Source organism: Rissa tridactyla, chromosome 7 (assembly GCF_028500815.1).
Source record: "Rissa tridactyla isolate bRisTri1 chromosome 7, bRisTri1.patW.cur.20221130, whole genome shotgun sequence".
Classification (NCBI taxonomy): Eukaryota; Metazoa; Chordata; class Aves; order Charadriiformes; family Laridae; genus Rissa; species Rissa tridactyla.
This window is the reverse complement of record NC_071472.1, coordinates 49,074,815-49,102,112: the sequence shown is the minus strand read 5'-3', so window position 1 is coordinate 49,102,112 and position 27,298 is coordinate 49,074,815. Positions and strand designations below refer to the sequence as shown.

Genomic DNA, 27,298 nt, shown 5'->3' with positions numbered 1-27,298 from the left:
AGGTATAATCAAAAGCTGAGGTTTACAGGGAAGGGGGGATGCGTATCCCACCAGCCGCATCCCTGCTCGCGGCGCGCCCACGTAACCCCCCCGTGCGTGAGGCTCGGTCTTCTTTAGGGCTGGAGCCCCCTGAGGGATAACCCCCAGCGATGCTGAGGGCACCACAGGGTGGGTACGGGGTGGGATGGGGCGCAGCAGTTCAGGGGGGGCTGTGGCTCCTGCAAAGGGCCGTGCCCGGGTGTGGGGTGAGCAGGGACCCCTGGAGCCCAGACTTGGGGCTGCTGCTCCGCCAGAGCAGGTCACAGCCCTCCCTGCGGGGATCAGCATAGCATAGGAAGGCGATGGCTCAAAGGAAAGGCTTCCAAAGCATTTTGAGCATCCTTGGGTGGTAAAATGGTGTGGAAATGTATGATTTGAGTTAAAACCTTGGTTTCTTCTTCTGTGCCCTTTTCTGGGCAGGGGGGAGATAAGAACAGCTTTTGTCTGATAGAAATCCCCACGCTGCTGCGGGACACACCGGTGCCGAGGGGACAGCCCCATGCTGCTCCGGTGCCTGGTGGTGGGAGGTCAAGGCGGGGAGGTGGGTGCTTTGGGGCTCTGCAGCAGCAGTTTGGAACAATTTGGGTGCGAGTCTGGTTTCCTGGGCTGTGGTCGGGGCAGAACGCAGCTGCTGCGGAGGGTGATGTGTCCTGACGGGCCAGATCCACCCCTGCTGAGCTGGGAAAATTCGATTATAGAAGATGCAGTCTTGGCATCCCCAAATTGCATTTGCTTTTTATAGCCAGAAAAGCTCGTAATAATAATGGGCCAAGAATTGCCAGGCACTGACTAGACGCTCGCGGTGCAGCGGGGCTGAGCTCTGTCTTGGAAATTAGTAAGTGGAGCTTGTGAGAGTTTTCCCTTTTTCCCGGGCTGGGTGTCGGTTCGGAGGGGGGATTAGGAGCACCCATCTGCTGCCTTCTCCCCTTGCTGCAGGCCATGGGTGTCATCCTGTGCTGCGTCCTGAGGGCAGGCGGTGCTGTATCACTCTGCAAGGCGGTGGGAGAAGGAAGAGCCCTCCTTTCACGCAAGTGTGGGGGAAGGAGTAGCGTTAATTTGAGCGAACCGATTTCTTTTTCCTGCTGCGTGACTCAGGCTGGAATTCCCCAGCCGCCCACCCTGGAAAACTCCCAGCTCCCTACATCGCGGATCCCTCTGCAGCTCTTACACCATCTGCCGCAGGAGCCGAGCACCAAAAAGCCGTCAAGGTGCCGTCCTCACCCACCTCCCCGTGTTGCTGTGACGGTCACTCGGTGACACCCGCATGCGGAGTACCTGGCTCTGTAAAAGGCCACGTTGCCTGGCCCAGTGTGGCTCTCGGGGTGGCATGGCGGTGGCAATGCTCCAGCCGCTTCTGGCCAGCCAGTGAGTGCATTTACATTTTAATTCTCTGGTGTTGGCTTAGCCTCAGTGCCCCGTTCCCACTCCTTGCATCACTTTTCTCTCTTCCTGGCTCTCTGTCGGGTCTGCATCCCTTCATCGGGTCTGCATCCCTTCGTGTCGTGCCTGCCACCATGCCAGCCACCACCTGCACCCCGGCTGCCTGCCCCGTGGGCGGGCAAACCTGCTCACGTGCCAGCTTGGGCGCTGGCACAGCCCTCGTGCCGGCTGGATCTGCCGCTGTGTGCTCAAATCCTCCATCCCGGGTTCCCTTCACTTGTTCCCAGGACTCCTGCCAGCCCATGATGCAGGTTCCAAGGATGAGTGCTCAAGGAGTTAATGGACGCGATCCGGTCCCCTGGAATGTGGAGCTGGGAGCTGTTGGAGAGCTGCCCCGTGGTCCCAGTCCCACACCAGCAGAAAGCATCCTCAGGATGCGGTATCCGGGCAAAACCATCTCCTCCTCTCCACACCAGGAGCGGCACCGGCAGACATCAGGTTGAGCTGGTGTCACCAGCTCCTGCTGGCCCCACTCGGAGGGCAGCAGGGCGGGGAGAGCCAAGCCGCAGGAGCCTGGAGTGCACCTGGATTATTTTTCCCTCGGGCCTTCTCCGCCCTGGGAACTGGGCACTTCCAAGCTGCTCCGGCTAGATCTCCTGCAGCTTGGCAATCAAAGGAAGAGGAGCAAAGCGCCAGCCCCTCTGCTCCTCCCTTTTTAGGAGCATTTAAAGAATTTCCGTATTTACCGGTGTCTAGGATTTTTCTCCATTAGTATGTGCCTGGCAGACGAGTGCCAGCGCCTGTGAGCTCCGCAGCACTGCAACGAAGCCATCAGGTCTCAGCCCATTTATCAGCTGCCTGGCACGACCAGGAACAATTGGGCTCGCGTCCTACTCACAGCGCTGGCCTCTCCCTTCCCATAGTTGCCATCTGCGAAACAAAGTGAAGCGGGGCGCAAGGAGGGGTGCACGGGGGGTCTGGTGGCACGCAGGGCGAGAGGGTCGCTGGTGGGACCGTTCCCTCCGGGTCCCCAGTCGGGATGCAGTGCGGGTGGTGCCTGGAGGTCAGCAGAAGTTTTGGCTTGTGCAGGGATGTGCTCGGTGGCCACCCAGCCGTGTGGCAGAGCCGCTGGCTTTGGCTGCCTGTCTGGCTAGTGCTGGGCTGGAGGGGCAGCCCCTCTGGCACCTCCCCGACGCGGGATGGTGCGCCGTATTCAGGGTATCCTCCAAATACAAGGCCGATAGAGGGGTTGCAGCCTTCAGCCCTTCGCAGGTCACACGAGAGGAGCAGGTAGGTGTGCCGTGTCCACCCAGGGCTCAGCTCAGCCTGGTGCCTCCTGCCCGTCAGCTCTGCCGATGCTGCTCCATCCAGGGCAGCTCCGGACCCTCCTGGCCTCGCTGCATCCTCTGAATCCCCGCCTGTGCTGGGTCATATCCCTGGGAACACCCACTCGAGGGCCAGGAATATCCAGCCTCCCTCCCAGGGTCCCTTTACATCCTCAGAGCAATGAATTTTACTCTCGTTTACCTCTTGGTGCCACTTTTGCTTCTCCCAGGAGTGTAGCCCCAGAGGTGGAGCTCCCAGCAAAGCTTCCTCCTCCGCTTTCTTTACCTGCTGGGTTTGTGTCTTCTGTTATTTCTATTCCTCCTTTGCCCTGTGGCTGCTGTGCAGAGGAGGACCACAAGGAGAGGAGCCCCAGGGAGGGAGACGGCTGTCCTGGGGCAGAGAAACGCTGTTTAATTCCGGCGATGCTCAGCCCAGGAGCCGCTGGGGCAGGTGGTGGGGGTGTGTGTCAGGGGGGGACAGGTGCTGCGGCAACGCCAGCGGGTATTTGTGGGACTGATTTATGGGTGAAATTCCTCCAGATGGAGGGGGGATCACGAAGCTGCTGAGTGTGATAAATAACTCATTGTCATGTATTATTTAGCAAATTATAATGAAAAGCAGAAAATATACAGAGGGGAGCAGACAAATACATTCCCCAGTTGGCAAGTTATGGACTGTTTAGAGCCAAGAAGTGGATATTTAAGAGGGTTTGGGAATTTCCATGGCTTCCCCTACAGATAAATCACCGCTCTGCAGACGTATTTATTGGGTGTCCTGCTGCTGCGTTTGATCCTAGGGGACAAAATCACTCCAAGAGCCGGGAAGAGGCTGGCGAGCACCTCGCTTCTAGGCTGCTGGTTTGAGCGTAGCCTGCCCAAAAGTTGCCTTTGGCTGCTGGCTGGTGTGCAAGGAGTTGTTGGTCCTGGTCCTGTATTCCCAAGAGTACCATGAGGATTCACTCGAGTCACCCCCAAAGCTGGGGCTGGTGGACAGGCTGGGCAGAAGGGTGCCAGCTTTGCTCTCTGCATTTCTGCCGTGTTGGGGCCGGGAAGCCACTGGCAGACCGAAAGTGAAGTCCCCTTGCCTCTTCCCACCACAACAAACTTCTCCTTGAAGCGTGCAGAAACCCCTGTACAAAACCAGTAACATTTTCTCTCTCTATCACCACAGTCAGGTTCCAGCACGCTCTTTGCAGACTCACCCCGTGCAGCTCCATGATGCTGTAAGAGGAGGTGGGAGCATCCCTTTTTTTTTTAAAAAATCTGGATCAAAGAACCAGTGCTGTTGCACGGGTTGCTGATGACCACAGTGGCACAGTGAGGACAGGACCCCAGCTCCTTGTTGTGCTGTCACCAGCAAGGCGGGAATTTCACCACTGGTACCAAAACCCACTTCTTCCCCAGGAAGGAAGCTACATCTCCTGCATCCTGGCCGTCGGGATGGGTATGGTCCCAAACCAGTGTGCTTTGTGCTCAGAACTGAGCAGGCAAGATCTGCCTGCCTGGCTCATCACTGGCATAGTTTCACCTGGGAAAGAGTTAATTTTCTTTCTAGTGATCGCTGTGAAAGGAGCGTCAATAATGCATATCGTTTTAGTTGTTGCTAAGTGATGTTTGTGCTTTGCAAGGACTCTTTTCATCTTCCCCTAGAAGCTGAGAAGGAGCATGGACAGAACAACGGAATGGCCAGCGGAATATTCCGTACCATAGACGTGCTGCTCGGTGTAGAAATGAGGGTTGGCCAAGGCAGGGGAATCCACAATCACTGCTCGGGATGGTGCCAATTCACCAGGTGGTGAGAGTGACTTGTGTCATTATTATTGCTATTTTCCTTTTCTGATATTGTTCTATTTAATTGTCTTTATCTCAACTGACAAGTTTATTTTCCTTTCCCCTCCTTTTCTCCCTCTTCTCCCTACCGTTTGGGGAGTAAAAAGAGGGTGAGCGAGCGGCTGCATGGTCCCAGTTGCTGGTTGGGGTTAAACCATGGCGATCACATTCGTTGTTTTGCATGAAACGTACTCGTGAGTGAGAAAACAGAAGAATTTAATTGCCCTTACGGCTCGCCGAGGTTTTGCCGGGCAGTTTGCCGGCTCGTCCCCCGCAGTGTGGGGTGCCCCACGGCCGAGCCCTGCGGCGTGGGGTGCCCGTGGCATGGGGTGCCCCCCGGCAGAGCCCCGCACCCGCGGTGGCACCAGGGGGTGCTGCCTGACCGTGGCTCGGCGCTGCCGGCGGGACCGCGGCCGCCACGGCGAGGAGGTGACTTTGTTTTACCTGGGGTTTTATTTTGTTATTATTTTTTTTAATTTTATTTTATCTGATTGTTCCCAACCCCTGTCCTGCGGATGATGAAGACGCTGTCGGGAGGGGGTTTCCCACGGTGGTGCAGGGTGCTCCCTCTGCTCCTCGCTCTCGAGATATTTTAACTTCTGTGGTCTATCGGGGGAAAATACATCCTTGTGCTCATGACCTCTGCCAGCAGCCCGGGCCTTGGCAGGGCTGCTGGTGGGAACAGACCTCTCCACTGGGAGCAGCCGCTCCATTGAAGGCATCCCAAATGGTCCCAGTTGGGCTTTTCCTTGAGGCTGCAGGGATGGAGGCGATGCTGACCCCCTCCAGGCATCAGCAGGGAGGGGGGGAGGCTCAGCACAGGGTCCCTGGCTCCATGTCCTTCGTGTTTGGTCCCTTTGCATGGAACTGCCCGTGGGACCTTCCATGCCAGGGAAGAGGGGGCAGAAAGGAGCCATGTGTCTCGTGATTTTTATATACCCTCAAATGTCATCTGTGACATGGAGCTCCCGCACAGCTGTCTGTGCCGTGTGATGCTCGGCGCTGGCAGGGCATGCCGCAGAGCTGCCAGCCGTGGGAGAAGCTGCCTTTACCCCTCTCCCTGCGCAGGCAGCCCCGGTGCTGTGGGACTGCTCTTCCAGGGTGTCCCACGGTTCAGAGCCCTGGGCTTGGGGTCCCCTGAGCACCCCGAAACTGGACCCTCTTGGCCTGCCCTGTGCGCGCAGCCGCTGTGCTGCTCCGGTTCCTCTGCTGGTGGCTGGCTGGGGTCTCCCAGGAGCCCCTCCCAGTGCCCCATCCAGTTCTCCCAAGCCTAGGGGAAGCTCTGGTGGTGTTTATGGTAAAGCAAACAGACAGTAAAATCAGGAGGTGGTTGTGCAGGTTTACAATACACTTGAAAAATGAGGCCAGTGTTTGCTTTCAGAATAATGGGGATGAGGAATGAGGTGCTGCAGCCGTTCCTGAGCAGCGGTCGGGGCTGGTGGGCAGGAGGAGGAGGAGGATGCGCCTGGGATGGGACCAGCATCCCTGGGACCGCAGCCCCAGGGAGCAGCCGCCCTTGCTCTCCGCATCCCTCGGGTCTGCAGGCAGCTCCGGGCACTTCTCCTCTGGCCGAGCAGGAGCCGCCTTTCACCTTGGCAGGAGCCGGTGCCGGGTTTGAGCGATGAACTTCCAGCTGGCGATGAGCACAGGGCTTCCAAGGTCTCCTTTCAGCTGTGGCGCCGCCCGATCGGCGTGATCTGCAGATTGCCACAGCCGGCGTTATCGGCAGCACAGATAATGTAGGTGCTCTCAGTCGTACGGAGGAGGAGAAGATAAGGGGCTTGGAGAGAACTTGACTGGGTGACTAAGATAAATTTACTGTACTACAGGAAATCGAAATGTGAAATAAAGATCTCAAACAACTGAAATATTTAAAAAGATACAGAAGTTGGGCGTGCGTGAGAGCCATTCTGAGCGAGCCGGCTCCCGCCGGGACTGTCCCTTATCAATCCATCACCCAGCCCGGCTGAATTTTATAAAAGATAATAGGGTGGAGGGAGAGTTGAAATAGAAACTAGCCATTACAGGAGGCTGAATGACAGCTTCTCTCTGTAAAATAAGATCATAATTAGCAGGAGAGAGACGGAAAGTTTTCCACTCTCTGCTGCTGATGGTTGTCCTTTCCAGCTCTGTGGGGCAGGGTGGGTGCACGGGAGTCTGGGGGGGCTTGGGGATGGGGGACCCCCAGCATCCACCAGCACCCACCAGTTTTCAGGTGTTAGCAAGCGGTGTTGGAAGGCAACCAAAGCTACCCAACGTGAAAGCCTTCATCAACCAGATGTAATAGCTCAGAAAGAGGTGTACGAATTCCCCTGGGTGAGTTGGAGGTGTTCCTGCAGTGTGGATTTCATCCTGGGCTGGCCATCGGGTGTTTGCGGCTCTTTTATTCAGCATCTCCTTGTTTTGTTTTGCTGCCTCTCAGCCCCACTCTGTTCACGCGGTGTCCGCAGCCAGTGAAAGCCCTGGACCTCTGCTGGAAGGAAATCCAGACTCTCCTGTCTCACTTCCTCAGAGGGAAGAAAAGTTTGGTGTTCAGGCTGAGATCCGGTTTGCCTTCACGTGCCTGCGGTGTCCTTCCCACCACGAGTCCAGTGGTGGTTTTGTTCCTTGTTTTGGGAATGTCTCCCTTTGCGCTGCAGCTGCTTCTCGAGGTACTTCATGGGTGGCTTTGTGGTGGGGCCCTCCAAAGTAGCAGCTTCTAAAGAAATGTATGTGCTTTTGCGCTTTCTTGGTGTAAGCAAGGTTACTTGGTCTCCATCTGCTGCTGCTGATGGCTCTTTATTTTCTCAACACAGGACCTCCAGCCAAGGCCTCCAGCCTGCCCTGCTCCGTGAGCATCTGGGGTGATTGGAAAAGTAAGTTACATCTTAATGTCGTGCCAAACTTCACTCCTGTCCTGGCTGCACTGACACCCGCTTGTTCTTCCTCACACAAGTAAACGATGAAACCCTCTTGAACGTCAGCAGGAGCCGGGTTGTGTTCTCTGTCTTTAAAACGTCCTTCAAAATCCAAATGCCTGAGTGAAAACATTTCAGAATGTTTTTCTTCTGGCTCATTTAAATTTGAAGCAGCATGAGGAGCACTGCTACTACTATTAAACCCAGTATTTGGGAATGTGAAATTGCAACACAAGTAACGGAGTTTGCGAAGCACATTGAGTTGCAATGGGAATGGATTGGGTGCATTCCAACGCTGGGAGCCGGGAAACCGTGCTCAGGCACGGGAAGCCTGGCAGGGAAATCATCCAGAAAGGCTAATTCCTGAGTGAAAGGGAATAGCAAACCACAGGCTTGCGATGCTGGGCAGGAAATCATCCTAATTTGCTTGTGTTTAGTAACCCAAGACATATAATTAATAACATGAGTAGGGACGTCTGAAAAAATACGTGTTATGCCTGTGTTGAATCTGTCCGTCTCTGCGTGTGCTGCAGATAACGTTAACCCTACAGCTAGAGACCGCGGTCGGGCTCCTGAGCCTGCTGCTGGTTTATCCGGTTGCCCAGAGCACGCTCAGCGCTCCGTCTTCCTGTGGCTCTGCCTCCCTCTCGAAAGGCAGGAGTTCGGGGGGGTGCAGGCAGATTAGACCGAGCAGGCTGGGTCAATCCGTGAATTCAAAATCGAGCAGTCGTTGGGGTACCAGCCTGATTAACGGTATAAGAGGTATTGTGTGAATACAAACGCAACCATCTGCCCGTCGCTGCGACGGAGTCCAACAGGTCGTCATGCAAAACGCTCAAATTGGTTCATTTCTGAGATGAGGCAGCCTAAAAACGCCCAAGGTAGAGGAAATGGATACATCATTATTTCTTGTTATCTTCATCGCCGCAGTCACCCTGTGTGTTGGAAGGCGGTTTAGGGCTGAAGGATCACTACAAATGCACGGGGGCAACCGGAGCCTTTCAAGTCGTGCTGCTGAGCTGCCCGGGAGCCTTCAGGCTTTGGAAATTAGGCAAACAGAGCTAGTGTGCTGATCCAACATATCAGTGGTGCGGTAACCTTTGCATAACCTTTAGAAAACCTTTGGATGTGTGAATCGCAAGCCCAGAGCGCCCGTATTCCCGGGATGAGCTGGGAGTGTTCAGCCTGGAGAAAAGGGGGCTGAGGGGAGACCTGTTTGCTCTCTGCAACTCCTCGGAAGGAGGGCGTAGAGAGGTGGGGGGTCGGTCTCTTCTCCCAAGGAACAGGCGATGGGACAAGAGGAAACGGTCTCAAGTTGTGGCAGGGGAGGGTTAGATTGGATATTGGGAAAAATTTTTCCACTGAAAGGGTTATTAAGCATTGGAACAGGCTGCCCAGGGAAGTGGTTGAGGCACCATCCCTGGAGGTATTTAAAAGACGGGTAGACGTAGTGCTTAGAGATATGGTTTGGTGATGGTTTTTGTCAGAGTTGGGTTGATGGTTGGACTCAATGATCTGAAAGGTCCCTTCCAACCTGGGCAATTCTGTAATTCTATGATCATTGCTTGGGGTTAAGGTCCTTGGACTGGGGGAGACACAGGGCATCGGTCCCTACCTGGGCTTTGAGTTACGCCTGAATGGGTGCTCCCCCATAGCGGTTCGGTTCACTTCTGCTGCCCACGCTGAGCCAAGGGCTGGGCAGGGCGGCCCCCAGCTCCCCCCAGTGCCCTGCCTGGGGCTGAGCTTTCTGGTTTGTACAGGAGTAAAGGGGAGTTGGCAAAACTGGGGCTGACAGAGCTCTCATGCCCCCAAAACACCGGTGCGACAGGAACCTTGTGCCTGGACAACACCCCTCTGGGTGGACGGCACCCCGGGATGGTGGCCGGGTCCATCCCCCCCGCCCAGCAGGCAGCCCCTGGAGGGACGCAGCCCCGCCGTCGCGCCGGGAGCAATCAACGCGCCGCGCTGCCGCCAGATTGCCTTGTCCGTTCCAATGATCTTTAACTCCGTTTTTCCCCAAGCAATCAGAAGCACTTTCTCTTCGTCCAGGTGGTCTTTTCCCATTTTGCTCTTTCCAGTCCCAGGACCCAGGGCAGTCACATCTCATCACGCCTTTTCTCAAGCCATTTGTACGTCCTGCTTTTTCCGTTGCCATCAATTCAGTCGCAGCCTCCCCTCCCTGCTCCGCTCCCTCCCGTGCTCACCACAGCTTATTCGGGAATGAAACTCGGCCTTCAGAGCCCTGGCAGGTGCAAAGCCTGTTCTCGTCAGCTTTTCATGCAGACGGGAGGGTGGCTCTCCCCATTTTTTGGGGGGAGAATCAATCCCTTTAAAAAATCTCCCCTAGAGAGGCTGCTGCAAAGCAGATAGATACACACGTGGATTTTTAGGGGTGAGCTGTTGGCTGCTGAGGAAGTGAAGACTGAAAACATGCAGTAGCACTGCTTTCCTGAAGGTTGAATAATAATAATAATATTATTATTGAATAATATTGAATAATAATGAAATTATTATTATTGCTGTTACTATTACTATTAACAGGCAGCATCCTTTGGCCACCTGGGCTTTGAACCTTTCCCATTCCCCATGTTCTGCGCCTGCACGCTCCCTCTGGCTCTCCTCTGAACAAGGTGTGCCTTGTCACCCCCATGCTCTGAAGGTCATCTCTGCCCTGGAGGGTCCATCCTGGTGCTCCCCAGAGGCACGTCCATCCCCAGGGAAGGCAGCCCCGAGCCCTCCCAGCATCCCGTTCCAAAGTGCTGAGGTCCATGCTAATTAAAACAACAGCCTTTTTTGTCCTTAGCTTGCCCAGGCTTCAACCTGAGCTAGAAATCATTCAGCAGCAGACTGTAAAACATAGGATCGTCAGCAATAAAAAGGAAAAATATAAGGATATGGAAATAAAAGCTCGCTTAATAGGAAGTCCATCCTGCCTCCAGTGCGCCAGGCATCAACTCAGCAAAACACTTTAACTGTGTGATTAAATATAAGCTTGCTCTTAGGTCCATCGCTGTTCAGCAAAGCAGTTTGGCGAGCGCTGAAGTACTTTGCTGCACGGGGGTTTTGCTATCTCTCTGTTTCTCCTTGGGCAGAAGAATTAAACTTGCGTTGGTATCACCTATTAATAAGGCAGCGAGTAGCCGCGGCAGTACTCGTGCAGTGCAACAGAGCTCATCATTTTTCTATATATGAGCAATTAAGCTGCACCAGGAGGCCTGTGTCTTTATATCATCACCTAATGACAGTGCAAAAGTATTCAGGGGAAGGAGAGGGGAAAAAAAAAAAATCACATCCATATTTAATTGGCAAAGTTATCACCTTCACTTCAGAGCCCTAACTTACAGCCCTTCTGGCCGATTTCCAAGTCAGATCTATTTCCCCAGACTGGAAAGCGAGTAAAGTGTCCTTATATTATACTTCTGCAACAAAATACCGTTTGAAAGCTTGTGAACATGCTCCCAACTGCAGTAAGTAACAGATAGTCTTCTTTTCTTTGCAGCAAATTAAGATATCTTTGAGCTGTTAGGTTCCTTTCATTTTTTCAAGGAAATTATTTGTGTTATTGTTATTATCCAGCCTCACACTTGCCTGTCAGATTAAATTTTTTATTGCACTAAAACAAAAAGCCATCTGGAGCTCCTCACATCCTGCTCTCAGTACCGGCGAGTGGCAGCGTGGCCCTTCTCTATGCTGCGTTTTGATTCCTCCCAAGGTCGTTTTGTTTGTTGGTTTGTTGGTTTTTTTTTTTTCAGCAAATTCTCCGGTCTGTTGTTTTCATCCGCGTGTCCCCTAAGTCTCTCTAATTCTTGATTGCGTTCCTTGGGGCTCAGCATCTTTCCGCCCCATCCCTGGGCCGTGTGTTCCTGGGGGGGCGGCGTAGCTGGAAAGTGAAGAGCAATAGGGACTGTCCGCTTTCATTACGCGGGCGAGGACATCCATCGCTGAGCCAGGGGACTGTGTCTGTTCAGCCAAATACCTCATTTACCACCTTCTTCATTTTGTTTTGCAAGCCCCGAGGTCCTCCTGTCGGTTTGCAATGCTTTGCTTGGGCCCCGGGGTTGAACCGAAGCTATTTATCTTTTTCTCCCCTTCTCTCCTCCCTCCTCAGACAAGCTGAGCCCTGGCTGGTGATGGAAGTGTCTGGACCCTCAGGTTTCATAACGTGCCTCGGGACTCCCCAGCTGCCTTCAAGTGTCCGTGTCAGTGGTGTCTGATGGCTCCTTCCAACGGTTGTCCCTGTGGCTGCAGTGGAGGAGAGCGCCGGCACTCACCAGCAGTGATGGTGAGGGACCCGAAACCACGGTGGGACAGCAGGTCTGGCCTCCGTTGGCTGATGCTGGGAATGACCGCAGAAAAATCTCAACAGGAAAGAGCAGCCCTGACCACTGAGCCCTTCTTGGCTTGACCACCCAGCCCTTCTTGGCTTGACTACCCAACTCTTCTTGGCTTTGCAGTGCCCTGACGCAGGGGATACTGCCATACCATGTTCTGAAGAGACAGAGAAAGAAGAAAAGAGAGAAAAAGGAGAGGAGAAATATCGATAACTTCCATCTCCTCAAGCCTGGTAACTAGACTTTGACACTTCTCCGCCACTTCAGCTTCACAAAGCCCCAGCTCTCTGAAGATTAATTGATGTAGGCCACTCAACCTATTTTCAAATCCCTTTCAGTTACCATTTAAAACCTTCTGATTTATTTTTTTTGATAAAGTCACTGAGGCTTTTTATGGATTCTCAAATGATTGTCCAGCTTGACAAATTGGATTCTTAAAGCTGGTTCTTTAAAGAAAAGGATGTGGTTTGACAAGACAAGAAACAGCTCATCTTTGAGACAGGGGGATAAATAAGAAAAAAAAAATCCCATTCTTTGCTTCGGGTGTTACTCAATGGGTGTCTCGCTCGTCACTGATAATCTTATCTGTTTGTGATGGGAAGGGACCCGCACAAAGGGGCCCCGGCCCGGCTGGAGGGCTGATACGCCTCTGATTAATAGGACTGTCCGGTGTCTGCAGAGCCTCGGGGAAGGTGATTAATGCCATTTGATGCGAACTCCGACCCCCTCCCCTCGCCGTCACTGTGCTGGGGGCACCTCCTGCCGCCGGTGATGGATTGACTCCTGCCTCCCGCTCTGAGCGCCCGGTGCAGCTGCAAGGTGGTGGCAGCTGAGTTGTCACCCTTGGCTTGTGCTGAGGTTTCTAAGGTCGTGTCACTCCCCGGTGCTGCAGTTGGTGTTTCTGATGGAGTTTTTATTGTCCGTGCACAAACCCTGCTTTCCACTGGAGTCCAGGTACCCATTGTGTCACTCTGGGCTCTGCAAACAGCAAAACCGCGCTCACGTCTAGAGTAGGGATGGGGCAGAGTAGCCTTGGAGCCTGAGCAATGCGTTTCTGATCCTTATGAACCCAAACAGGGATGCTCCTGTAAGTTCTCTTCCATACTTTCTGTCAATCAAGGCAAATGTCCTTTTGGATGTGCCTGAGTAAACCCCCTGTTTTATTAATAGTTGCACCTCCAAGAGCAGTTGGAGCGAGGACCACTGGGATAGAAGACGTCTTAAAGACCTGTGTGCAAGCGCCTGTCCACCCTCTGAAGATCGGGCCCTCCGAGATGTGCTCAGGCAGAGCCCAGGTGAGGCACCTTGGAAAACCAGCATTACTGGGAGCTCCGTGATGACCTGGGTGATGGGCCTGCTCTGATGTCCTTCTTCAGAGCACCCGTGGGCTGGTGTCACTGCTCCTCTGCCTGAAGGTCAGGCTCGGAACAACCTGAAGGTGCCAGCTCAGGTGGTACTGAGGAGATGCTTGGCTCTGGCGGTGCAGAGCAGTCATGCAGATGGGTCCTGCAGGGCCACCACGGGGTTTGGTGGCAGGACTGTAGGTGTCACGCTGCCGGGGTTTCGGCTTGGGCTGCAGGGAGGAGAGAGGTGAGGAGAAGGGACCTCTGTGCATCGCAGCCTCAGGGCTGCAGCGCGGCCGGGAGCCAGAGCACTGGGTCTTCCCAGGCAAAGCAAGAAATAATCTCTTTCTGTTTAAGTAATATTTTAATTGCAGGCTTTTGCTTTTCATTTTTTATAATTGACTACCTTTACTTTGAAATTTTCACACCTAGCAGTTACTCTGAATAATGGAAGTGCATCATAACTCCTACCTGCTCTGTATTGAATGACTCCAGGTGATACTTTATATCTTATTACGATTATTTATTATGATGTCCGGTTTAGTTCTGTAGCAGAGGGAGATCATTAACCTCTCCTGCAGTAAAGAGAACTCTCCGTGTTGTTTTCAAAGCCGTTAAAGCTTTGAAAAACTCCTCTGATTTTTTTTTTTTTTTTTTTTTTTTAGCTAAAAAACCTACAGGGCTGCAGAATAAAATGCTGACACAGGTCGGCTAATGCAGGAGGAGCGCAAACCCTCCCGCTGGGTCTCACTGAATTGCAAACGGAGCTCCGGAGTGAGGAAGAAGTTATTTGCTTGTTAGAAAACACACGCGTGGTGCTGGGAGCCGGGAGGCAGATTTCGATGGCGCTGAGAGAAGCGGAGGTGGCTTGGTCTCAGGAGGAGTGGGAGATGCCACCTGGGCTCTCCAAGGACAAGTGTCCCCGGGCTGAGGTGAGGTGCAGGCTCTGCCGTGCGCACCTCTGCGGGGGTCAGCAGCTCTTTGGGCTGGTCCACGTGCATCGAAGCAAATTTCTTTGCTCCTCCAAGAAACCCTTCAAAAGTCCCCATGGTCTACTATTACCTTGGGATGCTACTCTTGGCTGCCCTGGTTTTGGGTGCTTTTCCGCTGTGCCTGCCTTGGTGGGAGCGGGGAGTGTCTGTAACAGATTACCGCCTTCAGCAGCTGCATATGGTCACTTAACATCTATTTATGGCCACCTAACGCCACCCGCAGATGCTGCTTATGGTTGCTGGGCCTCCACGTGGTGGGAATGGGGAGAACCTCTCAATTTTCCGTGGCTGGCTGAGGTTTCAACTAAGGTTTCCAGCTAATTGCTGGACAACGAGGTTTCCAGCTAATTGCCGGACACACAGTTCAGCCTGATGGGAGGTTTAATTAGTCATATGGGGAATGTATCTGGAGAGAGATGGAAGCAGATGTTGCGTCTTCCACCCAGGCAGGTATCCACTCTGGAGACTGCATTTTGCTCAGGAGCGAGAGGTGATCCTGATTAAAATCCCGTCTGCGGTAAGAGGGATGCTCGTGTCCTACAGAGTCACCTTACCTCCCAGTCCACGTTGTGTTCCTTCACACCCAAAAGATCCTGAAATAAGATGTTTCCCCATCTCCATATAACCACAGGCTACTTTAACGTGATGGCTGATGGTAATAAAGCCTTTGTAGATGTCCCTGTTTTTTTGGAAGCGCATCGTGCTGACCATATGGCTGGGGAATATGGAGGCTACATTCATGATGGGATGCTAATGAATTGGTAACTTTATCTGGCCTGTCTGTGCCTCTCAAAAACAAGAAAATGCTGTTCATTAAGCTCTTGTTAAAGTGCCATCATAAAGAAAAAAGTATCTCTATGGAAAAAAATATGCTGCAATTCCTTGTTATTCTTTTCCCAGGTTTTCCACATGAAATTTGCTCCGTTTGAAAGCCAGGAGATGATTTTCCTGATGGCCGTAACTACATTGCTCATGTTCTGGCTGCTCAAACCTGCTCCTATGGCTGCGACGTGTCTCAGGGGAGGTGAGTATTTACTTTTCTACTAAGCAAACACCGTGACTTGAGGGAATATTGAGAATTAGGTGCTGTTTTCACAAGACCGCCTACCCCAAGCAGCTGCGGCTCCATGTACCTGCTTGCAGCACCTCCGTCTCCACGTCCCAGGGAGCTTGCTCCCGTGTCGAATGCTGCCTGAGAATGTGTTCATCGCACATGGAAACATTATTAATGCCATTTAAAAGATTGAGGTGTTGAGGCCCAAAAGAAGTTGAAGGATGTTCCTACCTGGGAACAGAGCCTCAGTCTCCGGACACCCACCTGGGGCTGTAGGCACCAGAGCAGAACATCCATCACCCCAAGGTTAAGTGGGCAGGGACCCCTTGGCAGTCTGAGCCTGGCGATAGCAGGTGAATAATAATTATGGGATATTAATATTATCCATAGAGCATCTGTAACTCTTCCAGCGGATCGTGCGGTGTAACCTTGCTGCCTGGCCAGAAATCCCCGCTGGCTCCTGACTCATCACAGCAGCTTTCAGCATCCCGGCTGGCCCAGGTGAGCTGGACAGAGACGCCTGGACCTGCGAAACATTGGATTGCTGTAAGCGGCGATCTGCTGAGCTGCCAGGTGAGCTTGTGATGTGTGCTGTGCCTGGGTTGAACACCAGCATGCAGACTTCGTCTTCTCCTGGGCTACAAGGAGGTTTCACCGTGTTACCCACCGTAACACCAAGGTAGGTCCAGGCGCAGGAGGGTGGCAGAGCTGGTCTGCTCAGACCACTTGCTCTCCACTCTGTGTCAAACTGCTGCTCTCTCCGCTGCCACAGAGAAGGTGACGCTCACAGGCGGTGGGTCCTCACGCCAGCCTCCAGCACCCATGGGACTTTTGCTTGTAGAAGTTGTGCTCAATGTACAGAGAACGGCGTGCATCCCACCACGGGCAATGATGTATGGAGGTCAGCGAGCATCCCACTGCTGGCAACGAGATACGGAGGGCAGCGAGCATCCCACCACAAGCAACGATGTACAGAGGGCAGCGAGCATCCCACCATGGGAAACGATGTACGGTGGGCAGTGAGCATCCCGCCGTGGGAACTGAGGTATGGAGAGCAGTGAGCGTCCCACCACAGGCAATGATGGACAGAGAGCAGCGAGCATCCCGCCACAGGCAGGGACCACTCAGGTGCCCCGGAGGCATCCTGCACCCTTCCATTAAAGCGCAGGAGTGTGTGGCTGACGCACTACAATCATCTGAGTTTGTAGAGATGTCGCGCTGAGCAATGCGGACGCTGAGTGACCCCTTACCATTCCCCAAGAGCCTTTAAGCTCTTGGGGATGCTGGGGGAGCGTCAGGATCCAGGGCAGGCTGGGGTGGTACACGCTGGTGCGGGGGCTCACGGACGGAAAGGACCGGGAGTTTGAGATCGGGAAGGAAACTAGGCCAGAAAATGCAGCAGGTAGTTTGCAAAAGGATGATCCAAGCAGCTTTGATATGGATATGTTCCCTCGCAAAGACACAGCGCTGGAGAAGCTCTTTATCAGTGTCAGGCAATGACAAACGACAGCAGGGGAAAGTCCCGGGGCTGCAGCGCGTTGTCGCAGCTGCAGCACCTTGGAAATGATACAGGTATCGCTGCTGCTCCGTGCCTCGGGGTCCCGCTTCGGCCTTAATTAATCACGGAGAAAAAAGGATTGTCTTTTCTTCCTGTTCTTTTTATAGCGCGATAAATGAGAGAGGGAAGATGGGGCAGAGGAAAATCGCATGTGGGCACATTTGGGGCAGATCGTGCCCCATCCCTGGCTGTACGCAGACGTCGCTGCCTGGGTGGCGAAAGGGGTTTGGGAACGCAGGACCTGGCCCCGTGGCAGGGAGTGGGGGGAGGAAGAGGAGGGGAGGCAGCAGCACTCATACCAGCACCGAGAGCTGGGACCTTTCCTGCAGGGTGCTGCTGGAGGCCAAGGATGGCACAAACCAGCAAGGCTGATTTAACAAGAAATAAAAAGAAAAAGGGGAAAAATCAAGCCAGAGTTTCTTACCATTACCTCCAGTCCTGTTTTTTTTTTCTTTTTAAGAGTTCCCTTGAAGCCTTGTCTATATAAATGTTGAATTATATGGTTCTTTGACTCTTTACTAGAAATTGCTCTGAATTACTTTTTTTATATATAATCTGTTTCATTCCCAGCACTCTGCCGTATCTCGCAGAGGAATATCTGTAGCTGTCGACTGGCTGGTTCTCCCGCTGCCGGGCTGCTGTGCTCTGTCTCCTAATAAAGTTGCCCTCTGTTCCATGGCAGGGCAGTAATCTGTAATGAAAATTTTATACGAGTGGTTGAGAAATGGAGTTTGAGTCTGGGTTTCAAGTACGATTTTCATAACACCCCGGGCACATATACGCACGGTGTTTGGGGATTCAGAAATAAAAGGGATCGCTTCCCAACAACCCTGTTTTCCTGAAACCCCTTCTTGAGGGGATCACTGGAAATGTTTGCGGCTCAGACCTCTCCCTTGTGAGCCCCCTGATTATGGTGGGAATTAGGGAACCTGATGGTTCCCAATCTTGGTGGCATCACCAAGACATGGCATCATGGTCGTCCACCCTCATGGAGATGGCGACATCCCCGCGTACCCTGCAGGAAAATGGGGCTGTTTGGTGGCACTGCTGTCACTCCACGGCTGTGCTTGGGGCCGCAGCAACCCTCGCCAGAACAACCCAGCCGCAGGTCCTCGTGGTGGGCTCAGTGATAGGTGATATCTGAAGAAGTGAAAGGAAAAAGGACACTGTTTCTAGAGGCTTCAGACGAGATGGAGAATTTTATACGGGTGTCATCTCTGTCCTGCTGGGACCAGTGGAAGTCTCTTCATTGCCCTCACTGAATTTGGCTTGTCCTAGAGAGGCCGTGGGTTCAGTCCAGCGCAGTGTTCCTGATGTTATCCTTGCCCATGAGGACAGCCTCGATGGCTGGGCTCACTCAGGTGTTCATGTTTGCCCCCAGTGTCTGTCTGTGCACATATATTAGCATTTGTATTTCCGCTGTGGTGATGTTTTCAGTGGCTGCGGGGGCTGGTTATGAAGAAGGTAAGAAAATCCTCAAAAACGTAGGGGAAAAAGTCTCTTCAGAGGTGGCTGAAACTTTCCCTGGTCTTCTGGGCTGACCTTAAGGATGCGGTCTGGGAGAACAGAGCCAGGATGCTCCCAGGCATGGTACCGATGCGATACAACCCCAGTGGGGGTTTGGCAAGAGAGGATGCTCGGTCTCCACACTCCAAACACCTCTTGGAGGGTCCTGGGGGTCCCGGGCACCCCCAGCCCCATGAGGAAACCCCAGGAGCAATGTCAACACTGCCGGTCCTGTCCTCTGCTTACAGCACCTTGCTCCAGGGTCACAGCCGAGTGCCGGGCAGGGTGGTCTCCCATCGGGACAGGGTCTGTGAGTGTTCCCGGTCGCTGGCCTGAGGGGTTTCTGCTCTTGTCTGGCAGTGTGATAAACAGGTTGGTAACTTCTCTGCTTGCCTGTGATGATCCCTGTCTTTTCCATATCCCATATGGTATTTTTCTTTGTTTTCTTGTTATTGTTGTAATTATTATACAAAACTCAATTAAATGCAGAGCAGCTGGACCAGGACTGGGGTCCCACCTGCGCTGTGAAGTGCCGTCAGGCCCCCACTCACTACCTGCTGTGACAGTCACCGTGGCTGGGGACGGGACGCGGGCAAACATTCAGGCTCAGCCGCTGCTGTTTGAATGTGGCACGTCTATGCTAAAGAGGCGGTATTAGCCCTCTCCGGGATTGATCAATATTTAATGTGGAATTTACAAAGATTGACTTGAGGATGCGTTTAAAATTGGAGCATTAGCCGTAGGTGGCAATTTCCGAGTCGCAGCAGTAGGGTTTGATTATTTAGAGAGATGGCATTTCGTACATTTAAAATAATCCTTAGGACTGCGGGGCCTGCTGCAGCCCTCTCTCCCCCTAAAGTGTTGACTTTTCAATTGTTTTGTTTATTTATGCTCAGTATTAATGCTCCCGAGTTCCTGCTCGCTCAGCGCCGGGCCAGGCTGACGGGGCTTGTACAGCCAGCGCTGGCCGTGGCAGGGACACAGCTCGGATCCATTTTGGGGTTTGCTGTTTTGCCGGCGTCCAAGAGTCGAAGCCGTTTTGGGAAGCGGAGTCTCGTGGCGTGCCCGGTGTGTGCTGGCCGCTCCACGCCGGTGGGACGTCACCCCGGGCATGTCCCCGCAGCACGGGCATCGGCGAGCGCCTATCTAAGGAGGTTAATATTTATGTCCAGGGGAGGCTCCACAACCTCCGCCAGGCTCCACAGAGCTGTGCCACTCGCCTGCCCGGGGATGCCACCGTCCCAGTCCTTGGGACCAGACTGGGTCCTCTCCTCCCACCCCTAAATCCTTGTGGTGATCTATTCATCTCCCGGTGCAAGGAGGCCGGGGTGGGCCGTCGTGCATGCACACAATACGCACGCACACAGAGACTAATGAAATTGCTGTTTTTATCTCGGTTTGCTTGTGCTGCGAGCTACATTAATAAGAGCTGACAGGTTTGAAATAGCTGATCTGCGTCGATTCGGGTTGCGAATGCAGCAATCAGGAGAGCGCCTGGGCCATGGGATTGAGCTCGGGCACCTTTCGGTGTCTGGGCTGGAGCAGTGAAGGATGGCTCCACCAGAACCCAAAGCGTCCAGGGGTGCGTACGCAGCCAGTGCTCCCCGTGCACTTCTCTGCATAAAAGCAATTCAGGCTTAAATGAGAAAAAGAAACCGCGCAGCCCGGACAGTTAAGGGCCAGAAGGAGGATGAGGTGATGGCTCCCGCCTTGCTGATGTCCCTTGGCTGCACCCACAGGTGCCCACCGCCTCGTGGGTCCCTTGGTTCAGTACCGAGTCCCCGGGAGGGGAGCTGGTCGCTGCGCCTGTGCTCAAGGGGAGTCAGGAGTCGGTGTGGTGCCGGCTCTGCTGGGGGCACCGGCTCCTGGATCCACGGCACGTCCTCTGAAATCCAGATTTCACCCGTGATGGCCGAGCCAGCCCTGCACCCCTTACCCAGGCAGCTCGCGGTTGGAAAGGCAAAACAGCAGCTCCTAATTTATCATTTCTTAGCGCAGCGTTGCAGAGCCCAGGGACGACCCCAGGCTTTCTCGTGTGCTGGTGGGGGGGGTGAGCAGATTTATTCAGGCTGAGAGAGCTGGGGGTGTTCAGCCTGGAGAAGAGAAGGCTCCGCGGGGACCTTAGAGCCCCTTCCAGTCCCTAAAGGGGTTCCAGGAAAGCTGGGGAGGGACTCTGGATCAGGGAGTGTAATGCTAGGACGAGGGGGAATGGTTTCAAACTGAAAGAGGGGAGATTCAGATTGGATATTAGGAAGAAATTCTTGGCTGTGAGGGCGGTGAGCCCCTGGCCCAGGTTGCCCAGAGCAGCTGTGGCTGCCCCATCCCTGGAGGGGTTCAAGGCCAGGTTGGACGGGGCTTGGAGCAACCTGGGCTGGTGGGAGGTGTCCCTGCCCAGGGCAGGGGGTGGCACTGGGTGGGCTTTAAGGTCCCTTCCAACCCAAACCACTCCGTGATTCTATTCCCTTCCTCTTGAGGCGACCACAGATCTGTCCCTGAATTTTACCCATCTCTGCAGTCCTTGCCAGGAGAAAACTCTTGCAATTGCTTATATGATAGGGAGAAATTATTTCGCTTCCTCCTCCCCTTTGTCTAACTGTTCTACTAAGACTTAGCTCAATTTTGTGTAATTAAAGAAGCTTGAAAACAGCTTGTTTCATATATGGAAAAGGAGCACAACATATGGTAGCGACAGAGCTGTTCATAAATATGAATGTTTTTATATTTAAAAAAAAAAAAAAAAAAGAAGTGGAAATGCATTGCTGAAACCGTCATTGAGGTGTGGGTGAGGAGAGCAGGGGCACCCATGGGTGCAACCTCAGCCACCCATCCCCAGACCGTTGGGATCCGGCTGTTGGGGGCCGGTGGGCTCCGTGCTGGAGGGATGCTGGGTGTGATTTGCCGTGGCAGGTCCCCGCTTTCGTACAAAATAGCACGTGGAAGGAAAAATGAGGACTTATTTCCCCTTCTCCTCCCCCCTCAAACTGAAGCACAAATATGACAAGTGTTATGATTAAGGCTGAGCTGCGGCCCCGCACATCTCTCCCCTTGCAGATTACTATGTAAATCAGCCACTTAATATTGCCGCTTCCCTCCGCCGCGCGGTGCGTGCCAGGGTGGGAGCGCTGGGACGCGCCGGGTGACAGCCTTGGCCCCTGGCGAGTCACAGGCTGCCGGGGCCGGGGGGACACCTGTGCAGCGACGGAGCAGTCCACACGGCGCGTGTCGGACCTGGCTAACGTGAACCTGGCCAAACAAGTCACTTCATTGGCCTTTTTAATAGTAACTTGTGTTTTCTTCCTGGTACCTCTTGTCTGAAAAGCCAGGGCAGTCTCCAGCGCTGGGTAATGAAAGCTGCGTCCCCGGGGACACCAGGGAGAGGAGCTGTGACATCTCAATGAGGTTAAACCCACCCCCACCGAGAGCTGAGGGGCTGCCTCCTGCCTGCAAAAAGCAGCACTTGTGACAGTCGCTGCTGCCCTGGAAGAGGAAGCGCTTTCCCCGCTGCCCTTGCTCTGTAAAACGGAGGTTTCCCCGGTAAGAGGAGGTGGTGACAGCGTTGGGTGACAATGGGACCCTGCGCCATGCTGGGGAGATGCTGGGCTTCGTCCTTGGCCGGCTGGCGCCTGCGCTCCCCGTGCACAAACGCTTTCCATCCGTAGCTCTGGAAATGGAAAAGGAGGTCAGGTTTGATCCGAAGGGTGCCTAACAAGAAAGCTGGAGAGGGACTTTTTACAAGGGCATGTAGAGGGGAATGGCTTCAGACTGGAAGAGGGGAGATTTAGATGCGATCTGAGGAAGGAATTCTTTGCTGTGAGGGCGGTGAGCCCCTGGCCCAGGTTGCCCAGAGCAGCTGTGGCTGCCCCATCCCTGGAGGGGTTCAAGGCCAGGTTGGACGGGGTTGGAGCAACCTGGGCTGGTGGGAGATGTCCCTGCCCAGGGCAGGGGGTGGCACTGGGTGGGCTTTAAGGTCCCTTCCAACCCAAACCATCCTGTGATTCTATGATGGCTGAGCAGAGTGAAGCACAGCTTCGTTACATGTCTGGTCTTGTTTCTTCTGGGGCTGCAGCAGAAGCTGCCAGGGTTGGGGGGGTCAGGTTTGGGATGCTCCCAGCAGACCCTCCATGTGCTCCGTGTGGTCCCATCAGACTGACGGGTCTTCAGCCCCTCCACTGGGCACCCGTCGCATGTTGTTCATGTTATTTAATGTCACACCGCTAATGACCTCCACGCACAAGGCCACTGGACTCGTCTGGTCCTGGGAGGGGCTTGGTGGGGCCATCAATGTCTCTGCTGCCTTCCCACCGCGGCCTGCCGGCATCCCCTCCCGCCTCCCCTCTGCTCGGGATCTTAGTGTTTAACAAGGGCTTCAACAACTCCCTCCCGCTAATAAATTGAGGGCTGTTCGTTTCTGTTGGTTTTTAATCTCACTTGTTTTGCTGCTTATTTCTGTAAGAAGATTGAAATAGCAGCGGGACGCGGTGGGCTGCGTTGTGGCGTATGTTGCAAAGCTGCGATGATGGAAATGGTTTCACAGTAAAGACGTTATTAATGAAGACTATAACCAGCGAAGGTACGCCAAGCTCATGTACCTGATCTCGCCTGGGTTGTACTTGACCAGCACATCCATCTATCGGTTGTGTTCATCCATTTTTTAAAACACCTTCACCGTAGATATCAGCCTGCCTGGGAGTTTTGTGCCATTTAAGAGAATCAAAACAAATTAAGTCCAAAAAGTTCATGTCTGAGGTGTTGCTGCTTCCCAGCTTCCGGGCTGTGAGCGAGGGGGGAGCCCAGGGAGGATGGCACCCCGAATTTGCTTGTAGGATGGTCACAGACCATAGGAATCCTTATAGTCCTGTTCCTGATGGCTTAGCATCAGCGGGACGGAGCTCCCGCTGCCATCCCAGGGCACAGAGCGCCGGAGTGGGTCCAGGCTGGGACCTCGGCCCCGTGTCCTCTGTGGGGGGCCGGGAGCATAGGGGCTCGGCGGAGCTGCTTGGCCAAGACAAATGCAAATACAGGACAATCAGCCTCCGCGGCAGCAAAGATGTGATGAAACCCAATCAGTTAATAACACTTCAAGGCAGTGGAAGAATTGCAGATGAATGTGGTTTTAAATAACATATTTTTTTTTCTTTTAATCCTCACCAGAACTATTGCCCTGGATTTTTACTGAAAAAAACCCCTCATTTTGGTTTGTATCCTGCACAAAGGGCTGCTGGTTTTAAAGCCCAGAGCCAGGGAGTCTTGGCAGAGCTCTACCATTGCGTCCTCCTGCGCCATCGCGGTTCCTGAAAAGGCACCTCTGTCCTTGCAGTTGGCCTCCCTTGAGCCTCCAGCTGCTGGAGGAGGGTCCCACGGGAACATCGTGGGGACCCCCCTACCTGGGACCCCGGGGTGGCCCCCCCCAGGGGCTGCCACACCGAGCTCCAGCCGCCCAGCATGGGAATAAACACTGCAGGAGCAAAATGGTTCGACAGAGACAGCTGACGAGCATGAGAAAAAGAAGGTTTTTGAGACCCGGATAGTAATCAAGAATAATTTGTTGATTTGCCATCCGGAATAATTTCTTGCTTTTTTTTTTTTTTTTTTTTTCCCCCCCCCTACACAATTTGCCGCCTGCCTTTGGGGAGGGCGGGGGGGAACGCGAGCCCTCCATCCTCCGCCGAGCCTCTGAGCAAGCTCCTTCTGCCTGATTAAGGGCTGTCGGGATGATTGATGTGTTCTTGCCGCAGAAGGTGAGTCCCTTTGCCGTGACAGCTGGGTTTGACAGCCATGCAGCGGCCGGCCCTCGCCGACACCCTCCTCTTCAAATACCTCTATTTTCCCAGCCGGGACAATACCTGGCTGTGAGGCTCCGGCAGTGAGGGCTCTGCTCTCCACCAGGCGACAGCATGTGTCCTGCGAAGGTCAAAAGCCCCCAAAGACCTGGTGTCATCCCCAGCACAGTCCTGTTGATCCCTGGATAAGGACCGGAGGCAGCGGGGGCTGGTGGGGGGGCAGCTGGAGGGTGGGCAGCTCCCCAGTAAGGTCAGGTCATGGTGGGGCAAGGGGTCGTCCATCGGGTCTGTCCATCCTCTGGCTGAGGATGAAGGGGTTTGGGTCAGACACTGAAGATGTGCAGGTGATGGAGTTTTTCTGAGGTCAGACAGCAAGATTTTGTCATGGTTTCGGCTGGGCTGGAGTTGACTTTCTCGCTAGCAGCTGTGTTTTGGGGTCGGGGTGGGAGCGGCGATGCCAGCGCACGGCTGGTTTGGGTTGTTGCTGGGCGCTCAAAGCCTCTTCTGCTCCTCACACCGCCCCCACCAGCGCTGGGCTGGGGGACGCGAGGAGCTGGGAGGGGACACAGACGGGATCCCAACTGCCCAAAGGGACATTCCATGTCATGGGACGTCATGCCCAGCCCTCGCAGGGGTGGGTGCCAACCCAGCCTTCCGCCGTGGGAAAGCAGGTGGGGAACATGAAGCTATGGAGAAGGGCAAAAGGCACGAAGCTCCTCGGGGTAATGCTGGAGACCTTTCCCTGGGGAACACCGATACTTGGGAGGGAAAGGGGAATTCGGCGCTTCTTGAAACTCATTTGGTGTATGGGAAAGGGCATCTGTCCTGGAGAATACCATGAACAGATGCTCTAGCGCTTATTATTTTAAAAGCTATGAATTTAAAAATGTGTTAATTAGGAGGAGTGAAGAGAAACATCAGCAATTCCAACTGATCATCCACAGGAGCCTTGTACAGGAAGATAAATGATAGAGTGCAAAAAGAGAGCCTGGAATCACCGGGTAGATGCTGGGCTTTGCTGCCCGCGGGACGGCAGCCACCTGACCTGGGGCAGGGGGGATCTTTTCTAAGCCCTGAAAAGTAGAGGAATCGGCCTGCAGTGAGTATTTATTTCAAACTTGAAACAGTCTGTGAATGTGTGGATGGGGCAGACGAGGTTTAGCGGTGTGGATGTGGGAACTTTATGTGCTTATTTCGTATACGCTGTCAGACGCTGCCTGTCTGGCTGGACAACTGTGTAGGGAAGCCGGGACGAGCTCAGTTGGAGCAGCCTCCTCCAAAACCCCAGTATGGCCTACTGGGAGCCCGCAGCCCGTTAGCATCTCCTCGGCGTGCCGTGCTGCTGCCTGGTGCCCGTGGGTTTGTGTGAGTGCAGCGCTGCCGGGAGAGAATACCATACACTGGGAAAAAAAAAAATCTTAGTTAAGTCTTTGCAAAGCCACAGATAATGCACTGCAAGAGTGAACAACCAGGATGAAAAATAATTGCACTCCTATTTTTCTCCAGCTTTTCTTATCAATGACTTTATCACCTTTGGTTTTATTTTACACCTTATTTAGACTTTACTGTAATCCCAGCTATTTCACCATTGACACCTCCTTAATACCTTGTCTAACACCTCTGACACCTCTGGCTAATGCCCGGGCCCTTCTCCAGCACAGAGCAGCTCTAGCAAAAAGGAGAAGAGCTAAAATGGAGAGAGAAAAATTATTTACTGCCCAGGCTCTGTGAATAATAACCCTTGAGGAGAAAGGGTGGGGACCAGCCTTCCCCGTGCAGCTGAACTTTGATATCTACCCGCATTAGTCTACAGCTGCCCCTTTCTTAGTATTTAAAGATTGCGCAGCAAGTGTTACGTGGGAAGAAGCAGACAGAGGATTTATTGTTTGAGGGAAATGGCGACCCATAAAGGCTCAACTTAGTGAACTCAAGCAAATTAATTCCTCTTACTTAGACACCCTGCGCGAAGTCCAGCCCCACTCAAACCTTCCCGTCAGCGGGATTCGGTGCTGACCCGGCACCCGTGGCCGCTCCATCGGGCCTTTGCCCAGCGGGTTCCGTGGCCAGGGCTTTGCCCCTCGCTGCCAGCCCTCAGGGGGCATTTCTGGGGGCTGATTCTCCCTTTGGGGCCGGGGCAGGTACCCACCTGTTTGCAGGGGATCCTTCCTTTGCGGTAGTGAGAGTTGCTACTCAAACATTCCTGGTTTTCTGGTTGGGAGGAGACTATCCGGGATGCTGGGGCACCCAGCTAGGTTTGCGGGCTCACCAGGTTTCCCTGGGGGTCACTGGGGGGGGTGGGGGTCCAGCAGCTTCTCGTGCCGGTGCACAGGAGCATTCCCCCCCCATGCAGGCCGGAGCAATGCTGCCAGAGCCAGGAATGCCCACTAGGAAAACTCTTCTCCCTCCGGTGGTGTCTAACAAGGCTGACTTTTCCTGGCAGCCTGACCTGGAAGAAATCCTACTGCCACCCCAGCGGTGGCGATAGCGCAGCAATACCCTTCTATTCACACATTCCCCCCCCCCTCCCCGGTCTCTGAGCCTAAAGACTATTGCTACATTACCTAGATTTAACTACCCATTACACAAACTATATCTCTAAAGCGAGGGATATGGCAGCTTTATTATAAGTTTATTACATGCTAATTCAAGCAAATAAATTTGCTCCAGCTGTGGAGCAAAGGAGATTAATAACCTCGAAGATCACTTCGCTGCTTTGATGAGTTTCTTGAACAGAGTAGAGTATATTTAGGAAGAGCAACTAGATTAGTCAAAAAACCCCTTTAATTATTAGTGACACTGTGCAAACTGCTTCGTATGAGTGGAATACCAACTACTTAACTCCCTGACCTTATTATTCAAATAAACACTTCTTATTATAGCAACATGACTTGCTCGTCAACACATGAAATCAGCTGCCTGGGTGGTGGTTTGGGTGTCCCCGCTGTGTCAGCAGCCGGGCTGCGCAGGGGCTCCTGCTCGGAGAATTTAAAGACCTTTATAAGGCGCGAGGTGAGCAGGGAAACGCACTTTGCTGGGATGGTCTACAGTGCTCGCTCCTTCTCCTGCCCAGGGTGTTTGATACTGGCTTTTATTCTGCAGTTAATTCCGTTTTTTCTGGAAGTGCTTACGGCTGGATGCTCGGAACCGCCTTGGCGTTGCTGATGTTTTAATGCCTTCTCCAAGAAGCGCGCGTGCGTTTTATAGAACAGCCTTGGGTAGAGGATTGCAGGGGTTGTTCTTGTCGCTGGACCTCTGTCATCCTC

The 27,298-nt window shown here is 53.5% G+C and overlaps 1 long non-coding RNA gene across 4 annotated transcripts in view; it reads left to right on the top strand.

The window, feature by feature from the left end:
* Positions 1-27,298, top strand: part of LOC128912982 (uncharacterized) — a 39,237-nt gene that overhangs the window by 6,864 nt on the left and 5,075 nt on the right. Inside the window, exons 2-11 of one of the 4 annotated variants that reach the window (XR_008467805.1) lie at positions 4,395-4,536; positions 6,997-7,225; positions 7,370-7,429; positions 11,580-11,753; positions 11,838-12,889; positions 12,973-13,097; positions 13,811-14,077; positions 15,038-15,161; positions 15,602-15,870; positions 15,964-16,236. This is a non-coding gene — a long non-coding RNA (uncharacterized LOC128912982). Of the gene's footprint in view, positions 1-4,394; positions 4,537-6,996; positions 7,226-7,369; positions 7,430-11,579; positions 12,890-12,972; positions 13,098-13,810; positions 14,078-15,037; positions 15,162-15,601; positions 15,871-15,963; positions 16,237-27,298 lie in introns of all 4 variants that reach the window. The other 3 variants (XR_008467806.1, XR_008467804.1, XR_008467807.1) reach the window with 3 other exon arrangements.